Consider the following 13,060-nt stretch of genomic DNA (forward strand, 5'->3'; position numbering starts at 1 on the left):
TTTTAAAGTTCTAGTATAGCATCCAAAAATAATGTCCACAAAAAATTATATGAAAATACTGCTAAAATATTTCTCCCTTTTCCAACTACATAACTGTGTGAGGCCTGATTATCTTCATATACTTTAACAAAAATAACACAGAACAATAGATGATTGAATGTGGAAGCAGATACGAAAATCCAGCTATGTTCTGTTAAGCCAGACGTGAAAGAGATTTGCAAATATCTAAAATAATATCACTCTTCTCACTTACGTATTTTTATTTCAGAAAATATAGTTATATTTTATAAATTATGTTACATATTAATATATGATGAATATGTTATTTTTTCAATAAACCAAAAATTCCTTTCTTTTCGCCTAGGCTGGAGTGCAATGGCACGATCTCAGCTCACTGCAACCTCTGCCTCCCAGGTTCAAGCAATTCCCCTGTCTCAGCCTCCCGAGTAGCTGGGATTACAGGCACATGCCACCACGCTCAGCTAATTTTTATATTTTTAGTAGAGATGGGGTTTTGCCATGTTGGCCACCTGGTCTCAAATGCCTGACCACAGGTGCTCCACCCACCTCGGCCTCCCAAAGTGCTAGGATTACAGGCGTGAGTCACCGTGGCTGGTCCTCAGTTTTAATTTCTCATATGGTTAACATAACAATAGTTCTTTGGGATCCTAGTCTCTTTCATTTTGTTGATAAAGAAATTTTGACACAAATAGGCTTATTAATTCAGCAAATATTGTGTGTCTATTATGTTTTAGAACCTGTGGGGGTACAAAAATGAATAAAACATAATTTTTGCCATTAAATAACCTAAGACCCTGTGTCAATTTTTAGACAGATACACAATCACACAGAAGTTATGGAAGCTCCTGACACATGTAGTCTCAGAACTGAGAAGGCTATCTGGAGCTAGATAAAAAACATTTGACTTGAGTTTACAAATCTGCTTTCAAAATATGGCTTAGTAGATTATATCTCAAAGCCTCAGTGTCCCCAATCCATAAAATGGAGAGTGAGGTGAGGATAAGAGAGCTGATGTGAGGATAAAATGTAGTGCTTGTGAAACTCTAACGTGAGATACAAATACAACTATGTCATCATTGTCACTCTTTTCAAGAAATTCAGCAAGTTGATATGATAAAATGAAGGGAATACATGCATCAGTGTTTTCTGTGTTACCATTATAACATCCAAAAACACTAAGTTTTGAAATAAATCTGACTCCAAGGCTTTCATATCAGAGACTGTAGACCCCTTCCGTTAGTTCAAATCAAGATAGGACAAAGAGAAGATCAGAACACTTTTCCCCAAATCGGTATTAAACTAGACGGTCCGCATGGATATCATGAGTGACTGCTAAAACCCGAGTATGCTATATCCACACCATTCCCATGATCTGGAAGCCTCCTTTTGTCTATTAAAATAAGTACTCTGGCCAGGCATGGTGGCTCACGCCTGTAATCCCAACACTTTGGGAGGCCAAGGCAGGAAGATCACGAGGTCAGGAGTTTGAGAACAGCCTGGCCAACATAGTGAAACCCCATCTCCACTAAAAATAAAAAAATTAGCCGGGCATGATGGTGTGTGCCTGTATTCCCAGCTACTCAAGGAGGCTGAGGCAGGAGAATTGCTTGAGCCCAGGTGGCAGAGGTTGTGGTAAGCCTAGATTGTGCCACTGCACTGCAGCCTGGGCAACAGAGTAAGACTCTGTTTCAAAAAAAAAACTCTTGGCCAGGAACAGTGGCTCATGCCTATTATCCCAACATTTTGGGAGACCAAGGCAGGTGGATCACTTGAGGCCAGGAGTTCAAGACCAGCCTGGCCAACATATCAAAACTCCATCTCTACTAAAAACAATAAATAAATAAATAAATAATAAGCTGGGTGTGGTGGTGCATGCCTGTAATCCCAGCTACTTGGGAAGCTGAGGCATGAGAATCACTTGAACCTGGAAGGCAGAGGTTGCAGTGAGCCACTGCACTCCAGTGACAGAGCGAGACTCTGTCTCCAAAAAAAAAAAAAAAAGTATTCTTCAATTAGCTTGAAATGACCAGTTCCCCAGGACCCCAAACTAACCTACAGTAATAATCAGTTTTTCATATAAATAATCATAAATTATGCTTAAAATCTGTTTTATAATTTGAGAAATATCTCCATAAAACTCATCCACCCATGCTTTTACTCTAATTTGAAAAATCAGCAGTATTTAATGTATTCAGTTAATAAATACGTATTAAGCACCCACTTTGCACATGGCACTTCGCTAGGCAATGGTGGTGTTAGATAAATGTGATGCTTACTCTCTCAGATCTGAGAGTCTGGCAGGAAAAATAGGCAATGAGAAAAGAAATAGCATAAAATGTAATGATTTGTGCTAATATGGGCAAGTTCAATGTTTTGAAAGCACATTTTAAAAGCACTCAACCAGTCTTGTAGAAAGATAAAGTGAAAAGAGTCATCATGGGAGGCTTCCTGGAATAAGAGGTATTTCAGTCAAGACCTGAAGTGTGAGGGGATATTCAGTCAGGTACAGGGAAAGGGGAACAGTATTTTAGTCAGAGAGCACAGCTGTTAACATCTTCTTTCCCTCCAGTTGTGACCTAAAGCTCTCTCCTCCTGTTCAGAACAATGACCTCCTGTCCCACCAAATACGAGAGATATTTTCTAGTGGTTTGATGTTCATTGACCTCTCACATCTGTCTGGCACTAATTCTTTCTTGAAACCCTTATTTCTCTTAGCTTCTGTGACATCACGGTTTACTACTTGTCCTCTCAGTACTTTAACTTTCTGTGCCTTTTATAATTCCATCCTCTACTCTCCCATTCAATGTTGACTTTCCTCAAGGCTTGAGCCTATGCTCTCTCTTCTCTATCCTTATGTTCTTTCAAAGTCCATAACTTCAATTAAGACTTAAACAAGATGTCATAAAGGTTTTTATGTCTCCAGCATGGACTTTCCCCCCTGAGCTCCAGAATGGTGGTTCTTACTGCCCGTTTGACCTCTCCTCTTGTACAGATCAAAAGCTCCCCAGACTATCTGTGCAACACCAAACTCATCAACCCATCTGGTCTTCTTTCATGGTTTCCTCTTCATTGACTGTCCCCACCAGCCATCCAGTTACCCAGCCAGACTCCTGGGAGTTTTCTTTGGCATGCCCTTTTTTCTCATGTCTGCTACCTTAATCCACCACCAAGTCCTATCAACTTTATCTCCCAAATATCTCTCAAATCAACCCACTACTCTCTACATCCTCCACAACCACCCTAATCCGAACCAGACCATCCATTGCCTGGATTACTACAACAGCCCTGCCAAATGCTTCACCCAAATACTTTCAGCCTCCCTCTGCCAATTCCCACTGCAAACAAAATGATCTTGAAATATTCTATTCTACTAACTCTGCTTAAAATGTGCCAGTGACTCTCAACTTCCTTTAATACAGAGATAAACATTCCTTACCATAGCCCACAAAGCCTTGCATGATCTGACTTGCCTCCTATTCATTCCAGCCACTGATATTCTTCCAGTTCCTTATTATTATAAGGTTCCCTTGCTGAATAGGAATTTGTAAATCTTGGGGGTTTTTTGGTTAGGAAAACCTTCTTCCTCCTCCTTCTAGCTAATGCTGATCATCCTCATCACTTCACCAGAGACTTTTTTAAACCTGGTTGACAAGGTCATAAGCTCTCGTAGCATTATATTTCTCTCTATCCTTGTTATAATATCATTGATTTGGTCATTTAATGATCATTTAATTAATAACCATCTTCCCATAAAGACTGAGATTCCTTCTGGGCTTATCCCTTGTATCCCCCAAAGTTTAATATAGGACCAGGCTCAGTGAATAGATTTTTTAAAATTAATTAGTATATGTGAACAGGCTCAGCAGAAGAGCAGGAACAATGCATGCATGAAAGGCTGGGAAGAGTTCAGTAAAGATGAAGGCTCTAGGGAAAAAAGAGGAAGGTGGAAGGAAAAGAGTGAGTAAGGGTTAAGGCTGGAGAGGCTCATGTGAGTCCAAGCAAATAGCCACAATAAAGAGTGAAATGAAAACGCCCTGCATTGGTTTCAACAAGGGAATAAGGTGATCAAATTTGCATCACGTTGGCTTTCATATGAATACCTAGGATAAGTCAACTCTAGAGATAGAAGACTTCAGCTATTTAGAAATCTGGGAACTGAATGATTCATTGGGACATATAGACTAACAGTAGTGGCAGTAGCAATAGAGAAAATTGGGTTGGTTTGGAAAACAGAACATGAGGAGGACTCAGCAAGCCTGTGACCTCTCTTTTCCAAATGCTTCCGTAATTACCTACTAATTTCAAAATGCTAAACTGTGTCTCTTCTGGCAGAGACTTGAATTTCCTGAAAGCAGCCCAGGTCTCTCCTATAATCTTATATTTCCTCTTAAGTATGTCTTTGTAGATCACACTCCCTGGTAGAGAACACAGAAGCAAGGTTCTAATAGTTCTTCTAGTGTCTTGCCTTGTGCTAACATTATGCCATCTGTCCCAATCATTGGGTTAATAATAGCTTTTTAAAGTGCTTTTAATTTTTTAATTATCTATAACATTCTTCAAATATCTGAACTAAATCCTGATAGTATTCTTAAGAGTTCATTCCATTACATTTATACATTTTATTGCAAGTATCAACCCTTTTAAATTCACCCCTGATTAAATTTGACCTTTCATCTGTTCACATTTTTTTCTCACACCATAGTTCATCAGAGAGTACCCTTCATTCAACCTTCCATCATCAATTCAGCATCTATTTTGTGCTAGACATTTTCTGGGTACTGCAGATAAAATGACGAATAATACATGGCTCTTAACTTCAATCAGTCATAGTCTAGTAAAAAAAAGATAGGAATACAAAGAAGCATTTAATCTATTTAATATATTTAAATTTTGCCCAATAAATGTATTAAAGACATATAAACACATGTTTTCAAAGCCCCAAGAGCTCTCCTGGAGAATGCTTCATATAAGAGAGGTCTTTTGTTCTGAATCTTAAAGGATGCATAGAGTTTGACATGCAAAGAGCACATGTGAAAGGCATGGAAGAGAGAACAGCACATTAAAGTCATGACATATACAATAATGTGATGTGATCAGATTTGTTTTTAGGAAATAATTCCAGCAGTCTCCATTGGTTCATCAGCTGCCTCACGGTTTTCTTCCTCATAAGTATTATTTAGAATTATACTGTTAATTTCTTTTAGAATATCTCTCTTTAGTATCTTCTCCTTTAGAAAACAAACAAACAAACTAGTAAGAACAGCAGGATATACTGTTTCCTACACTTGTTTCACTAGACCAACCAGAATGACTTCTGTAGAATTTTGCTGATATGTCCTAAGTTGCTTTACATAGGCACTGGGTTGAGTCACTAAATCTGGCAGTGGGTCTTCAACAAGACAAATCTTCATTTCTGAAGAAAACTGTGCTTTGCTCACCAATTCCTACATTCAGTTCAGGAGACAATTACATTGCAGCAACTCAAAAGAAAAAGAAAAAACATACTAACATGAATCGCACATCCCCGAAGTGCCATATATACCATTAGAAGAAAAAAAAAATCTCTTTTTTTCCCACCACTTCACTATTTAATTACAAGCAAAGTCCTCTGTGATTCTCCTTGGGGGGGGGGGGGGGGAGGAGGAGGAGGAGAAGAAGAAGAAGAAGAAGAAGAGGAGGAGGAGGAGGAGAAGAAGAAGAAGAAGAAGAGGAGGAGGAGGAGGAGGAGGAGGAGGAGGAGGAGGAGGAGGAGGAGGAGAAGAAGAAGAAGAAGAAGAAGAAGAAGAAGAAGAAGAAGAAGAAGAAGAAGAAGAAGAAGAAGAAGAAGAAGAAGAAGAAGAGGAGGAGGAGGAGGAGGAGGAGGAGGAGGAGGAGGAGGAGGAGGAGGAGGAGGAGGAGGAGGAGGAGGAGGAGGAGGAGGAGGAGGAGGAGAAGAAGAAGAAGAAGAAGAAGAAGAAGAAGAGGAGGAGGAGGAGGAGGAGGAGGAGGAGGAGGAGGAGGAGGAGGAGGAGGAGGAGGAGGAGGAGGAGAAAAAGGAAAATCACTTCCACCATTAACTCCTAATCTAAAAAGTAAATTCTGCCTTAAATAAAAATCTGGGTCTTTCTACTAAGCTAATTTAGTGGTTGCTTCTTGTTATTGAATGATCTTAAACTTCTAGGGTCCCCACTCTATTATATCTGTCAGCATCTCTCCTTCATATCCCAAAAGCCCACACACACAAACACTTGCTCTCTCTTCATCCACTGGATGAACTCTTAATTCTCCTACTTCCATGAATCCTATGGCTGTCCCCCAACATATCAGAAACCAAGGAATTCTTAAAGAACACAATGAGAAAATGCCCCTTAATGAGACCAACAGCTCATCACCCACTGTCTCCAGGGAAACCCACAAGTATGCCCCAGCCCAATCAGCATTCTCATTAGCTACAATGGGAAAACAAGAACCAAGAGAGAAGGGTCAAGAGCAATTGTCTGCCACTGCCATGAAAAGACAGGTTTTTTAAGGCTTGAACTGGTCCCTATTGAAACTGTCATTCTCAGATTACAGCCAGCAGTACCAGGAGCACCTGGTAACCCAGAGAAAATCACCAAGCTGGTTTCTGTCTGGTTTCCGGGAATGACATGCGACCTGTCAGCACGCATCTTAGCCCACTGAGCCCAGCAGCTGAGGTGGTGGTGGCAGCTACCCTGCTTGACAGCACCCTCTCCAGAGGCCCTGTATCATTACAGTCTGCACTTCTACTGGGGTAAAATTAACTTGTTGTGACTGTGTGACAGTTCTGACGACTACACAGTTTGAGGCAAGGAGCTGGGTCACACGCTTCTACATGCATGGGCTGTCACTAACTGCTCCACTAAAACCAGACAAAACCTTGTCAGGAGAGATCAGCTCCTCTGGAGACAGAGGTAAGAGACTCAACTCATGGCCTGCTTGTGAGGATTTTGTTCAGTTCAAGGACAGCATCAACTGACAAGAGGACTTACTCAATGTCGAAGGGAGACACAATCAATGTCAGCAAGAGGAAGGAGGCAGAGAGGCAGAAAGGGGAAAACACACCCGGACAAGTTTGAGAGTGCTGAAGGAGACAGGCTATTAGGAGGTGGCAAAGACAGTGTCCTCACTTTGGAAAATCGATGATATAAACTCCCAAATCACACCTATTTCACAGTCATAAAAGCTCCACCAAGAAACTAAAGCCATCAACCTTAGTGTTATTTAGTACAGTATCTTCTCTATGCTTAACACTGTGCTAAGTATTATAAAAGCTACAAAAACACAACACATGACCCCTAACTTTAGCAACCTTACAATTTCGCTGTTGAGATAAGACATGCTCTCATAAAAATACACAATGTGGTCAACATATGCCTCTTTCCTCAGGCCTATACTCCCAGTGGGAACCTGAAGACCAAGTTCAACCTGCAGAAAGAGAGAGCAAAGGACTCAAAGGACAGAGAGAGGCACAGCATGAAGAAATTACAGGGAAGTTACCCCATAACTCCTTTAAGAAATAACTTTGCCCATCCTTGGGCTGCTACAGGAGATCAGGATTCTTGCTTTCCTTTCCTCTCTTTTTGGTTGTACCTGAGGAAAGTCCCTCAGGTCCCCAGGCTTGGGTGTTGACTCAGTTCTGTATGGCTGGGGAGGCCTCAGGAAACTTACAATTATGGTGGAGGGGAAGCACGCATGTCTTACATGGCGGAAAGCAAGAGGGAGCACGTGAAGGAGGAACTGTCAAACACTTATAAAACTCCTCAGATATGCTGAGAACTACTATCACAAGAACAGCATGGGGGAAACCACCCCCATGATTCAATCACCTTCCACCAGGTCCCTCCCTCAACACATAGGGATCATGGGGATTACAAATCAGGATGAGATTTGGGTGGGGACACAGAGCCAAACCATATCAGTGAGTTTGCATACTTGTCATGCTATTATAGTGATGTGCTATTTAACTTAGTCTTCCTTCTGCAAGTGGTCAGACTCAGGGATCCTCACAACTTTGTTAAACCTGAGGTTTATTCCTCTTCTGTTCTCTCCATCCCCTATCCAACCTAAGGATATGCAAGAAAGTGATAGGAACAACCTGAGTTTGTCCAAATTAAAGAGATGGACTTTGAGTTGTAAATATTGACCCTGAAACCCAAATGTGGATTTATTAGCTTTGTAAATTTGGTCAACTTTAGTCTGAGTTTCTATTTTCTTAACTGCAAGATTCATGTAAAAAATAAACATATGAAAGTACCTAGCATGGTATCTGGTACTTGGTAGGTAATTAGTAAATGCTGGCCAGGCACAGTGGCTCATGCATGTAATTGCAGCACTTTGGGAGGCCAAGGCAGGAGGATGGCTTAAGCCCAGGAGTCCAAAACCAGCCTAAAACATAGTGAGACCCCCATGTCTACAAAAAATTTTAAAAGTTAGCTGGACATGGTGGTGTGTGGGAGGCTGAGGCTGGAGGCTCACTTGAGCCCAGGAGGCTGAGACTGCAGTGAGTTGTGATGGTGCCACTGCACTCCAGCCTGAGTAATAGAGTGAGACCTTGTCTCAAAAAACAGCAACAACAACAAAACGCTGGTTTCTTTTTGTCTGTTTTAATCCTCTACTAGTAACACTGAATGCCCAGTTAAGTGTAAATTTGTACGTACAGTCTTCATTCTTAATTAGTACGCTTGATCCCCCTTATTCACAGATTGCATATTTGGGAGTTGACTCACTCACTATAATTTGTAACCTCAAAATCAATACTTGCAGCACTACTAAAATCCTATGACTTTATTACTTGATTTGGGGCTCATACCACACATACGCACAGAGTGACAAAAAATTTGAGTCACCCAATGAGCACATTCTTCACTGAAGCTGAATAAAATGACACCCTGCCTTCTTCTGCCTTCTTGTTTCACCTCTTGTGCAGTAAATGAGTATTTTTCACGGTCTGTTTTAGGGCTAAATTTTTTGCATTTTTATGCTTTTTGTTGGTGATTTTGCGGCTTAAAATGTCCCCTAAGCGTGCCTGTAATCCCAGCTACTTGGGAGGCTGAGGCAGGAGAATCACTTGAATCTGGGAGACAGAGGTTGCAGTGAGCCAAGATTGTACCACTACATTCCAGCCTGGGCAACAGAATGAGACTCTGTCTCAAAAAAAATGACCCCTAAGCATAGTGCTGAAGTGCTGTCTAATGTTCCTAATCACAAGGAGGCTGTGATGTGCCTCATGGAGAAAATACATATGTTAGATAAGCTTCTTTCAGGCATGAGTTACAGGACTCAGTTACAGCACTGCTGGCAGTGAGTTTAACATTAATGAATTGACACTACATATTAAATAAGGTGTTTTCAAACAAACCCACATAAAACAAGGTTATGAATTGATCGGTTGTCAAAAATGTTGTAACCAGAGGCCCACAGGAACCTAACTCTGCATTTCCTCTAGGAGCAGTGGGTTCAGTACTTGCTAATTCAGTGTTTTTAGTAATATCAGAGAACATAACTGCCAAGAATGATGAGGACTGATGTATGTCTTTTTCTCATTTAATTTCTACACTGATTCTTTGAGGCAAGAAGCTAATTAGCAGAGTCAATAACTGCATTATGAAAAAAAAAACATTCACTTGATTTAGGTCTTGAAGGGTCTTAAGTACAAAAGATCTTGGGAGAGGGGAGAGGTGTGTGGCACTGTGAATCGGCAGGATCTGTTCATCAGAAAGTAAAGGGTTTCACTTACCAGATCGTGAGGTGAATGTTGGGACTCTGTGGGACATTTGTACTTCCAGTAGCTCCCTCAGTGTTATTTATAAGTCATTTTGGATGACTAGATGGATTATATTCATTTTTCTTTCCCTCAAATCTCCTCTAATGAGCTTAAGCATTGGTACCGCCTTGATCTATAATTAGTAAGATAGCAGGTGATACACTAATCTGGGATGAATTTCCCAAACCAGAGTTTGATGAAATATCAAAGGCATCAGAATTCTTTTTATCTAGTCAACCTCTCAGCTAACTCAGGCAAGAAGCATAAAAAGATTCTGTGTGTCTCTATCTGGTCATTATCTTTTCTTTACTGTCTTTTCTTACCTTGAACACACGCCCTCTCTTGGACAGCATTAGGAATATAGACAACTCTAAATAAAATTTCATTCTTTCAGGAAAGTTTAGAGTCATTATCTTAGGGACAAGAGGGGAACTTGATAGGCATCTGTTTCAATGCCCTCTATGTCAAATGAGAACTCCAAAGCTCAGGGAGTTAATGAGACAGACCAGGGATTACAGCCTGTTTCTTTCCATGCCTATAGCAATTATGTGTGCAGATTTTCCAGAAAAATCCTAATTTTTAAAATGTTTGGTTCCATCTTTGCTCTAAGAGTACTGATGCCTGTTAGTCTCTGGGTTCTGAATTTTGAGTATGATGATAGGGTCGCCACAATTATTATATCATGTTTTCTCTAAGTGATAGGAAGACTTTTCTTAGCTCTCATCCTCTAGCGGCAATTCACCCAGGCCTGTGGCATCCATTGTCACATCTGTGGGTATGATCCCCAAATCAAGTAATACCGTCATAGGATTTTAGTAGCCAGATGAGTCATTTTACTGATAATGATGAAACTGAGTCCCCAAGAGGCCACATCACAACTGAAATGACATAGCTACCAAGAGAGAGTGTCAGAATGTAACATAGCATCTAAAAATATTATGAATACATAAAGAAGTTGGTTGATATTAACTTGCTAGTTTAATATCACAATGGGTCTAAAGGTTGCAAGAACCTCAAAAGAAGCATTAGTAATATATCCATACAAAACAAACGTAATGGTTAAGACCTTTATTTGTCTCCAAATTGAGAGGCAATAGGCTCTGATTTTCTTATGAGAGTAATATTTATTGACTTATATCACCACGGAAAATGATTACCCTGAACACCTACCTGCAAAAACAACCATGAAAACATTTATCAGGATTTATATAACAAAAGGAACACTTTGAATGAGACACAAATACTTGGACTACATTTTATTAGCACTTAAAATTCAATTATCATTTCACACCAGAAGTGAAGGCAGTGACACTGACAGGCTTTTAGCAATAAACCTACATACACAATTCTAGCTCTTAGGTCACTTGAAGAGCCTTCTCAAGCTGCTAGAGGCCAGCAGATCACATTGTAGGAACAATTGTTCTAAATGATTAAGGAACCTGTACCATTAAAGAAAAGCATTGTTTAAGAGGCAAACTGTTTTCCAAATTAGGGGGTGCCAGACAATGGAAGAATATAAGAATTATCATCCTATTGCTCTCCCCCAACAAAGTATGCTCTGATAGCTGGACATTTTATTTTATTTTATTTTATTTATTTTTTTTTTTTTGAGACGGAGTCTCACGCTGTTGCCCAGGCTGGAGTGCAGTGGCGCGATCTCGGCTCACTGCAAGCTCCGCCTCCCAGGTTCCCGCCATTCTCCTGCCTCAGCCTCCTGAGTAGCTGGGACTACAGGCGCCCGCCACCGCGCCCGGCTAATTTTTTGTATTTTTAGTAGAGACGGGGTTTCACTGTGGTCTCGACTTCCTGACCTTGTGGTCCGCCCGCCTCGGCTAGCTGGACATTTTAGATGCTTGCACAGAACAACTGAATTATGACAACAACTTCCCTGACTCATAATTCTTATCCTTCTAATCCATCCTACATTCTTCTGCCAGACATCTCGGCCTGATATATCATGTTAATCACGCCAGCTCCTCCTCAAAGTCCTCAGTGATTCAAAGGCCCAGAAAACCAGAGCTATTAGAAAGTATCATCTGGGACAAAAACTATTCCTGCATTCATGGCCTTCTGGGGACCTCTGGTCACAGGGAGATAAAGACCAGCTTGGAAGGTTTTATCATCCTACTGCAGTCAAAAAGCCAAATGGTTTACAGAGAGGTTGATTTTGTGCTTCCATTTGCCTGGGATATCGCAGTTTGTGTCTGTCATCACAGCTAATAACACTTCTGTTTGGTTCTCAAAAGTGTCCTGGTTTGGACAATAAATTTTATAACCCTAGTTATAGGCATTATGATACCACATGCCTACCACCATTATAAACTTCTTTTTACCAAAAGTTATAGACACTACAAGGACCTAATAACAGCTTATCACCATCTTCTCATCTCATCCTCCACCCAGCACTGCTTCATAAGCATGAGTAAGGAGGAACATCATCAGGGCCAGCAGAGTAGAACACCTAGCTGATGCCAACTTTACCCCCACCCCATCCTGAGGTCGCTTCCCATCTTTTCCTGCTATGCTCTTAGCATCCTGTGATTCTCCATCCAGAAATACAGAAGGATTCAGACCTGACCACACATCTTGATGCTCGACTGCCTCTGGAATGCCCAGTTTCACTAGGTCAGCAACTAAGCACCCAGAATCACACCAGCCCCATGTATTAGACAAGGAAGAGGCACATGCTTTCCATTACCTAGGAAAAGGAGCTTTTCACCAAGAGACTCTGGCTAATAGATTCAAAAAGAGAAAAATATAGGCCAGAAAGTATAACCTTCTTAATCCCGGAACACTTACAACTCCAAATACTTGATATTTATGTGGAAAACCTAGAATATTGCCCTTATCTATTCCTACTGAAGTTGCTCTAACAAAAAAGAACTCTAAAATAGAGTTGCGTTCCCTCAAATATTTTGAAAATAAGCTTTCATGGTCATATTGTCATATAGCTATTCATATTTCATATATTCCTTCCCAATCTTTGTCTTGCATAAAATGTTTTCACAGTCTACATATAGCCTATATAAAATTTTGTATCCAGCTTTGATCAAAACTTCTTTACCAAGTTGTTACATATAGTTGCCAATTATAATTATAAAAGCATCTCAATGTTTTTTAGTTGATGTATTACAATTTAATAATTTACCTGGTTTTATATTTAATTTCCTTCCATTTTTCTACAACTGCAAGGCATTTTGCTAGGCACTGGGAATAGTAAAATTTTAAAAATAAAAATAAATGTTTTTACTACGTAAAGAATATTGGACTCTTTTG

Source organism: Macaca nemestrina, chromosome 14, assembly GCF_043159975.1.
Source record: "Macaca nemestrina isolate mMacNem1 chromosome 14, mMacNem.hap1, whole genome shotgun sequence".
NCBI lineage: Eukaryota > Metazoa > Chordata > Mammalia > Primates > Cercopithecidae > Macaca > Macaca nemestrina.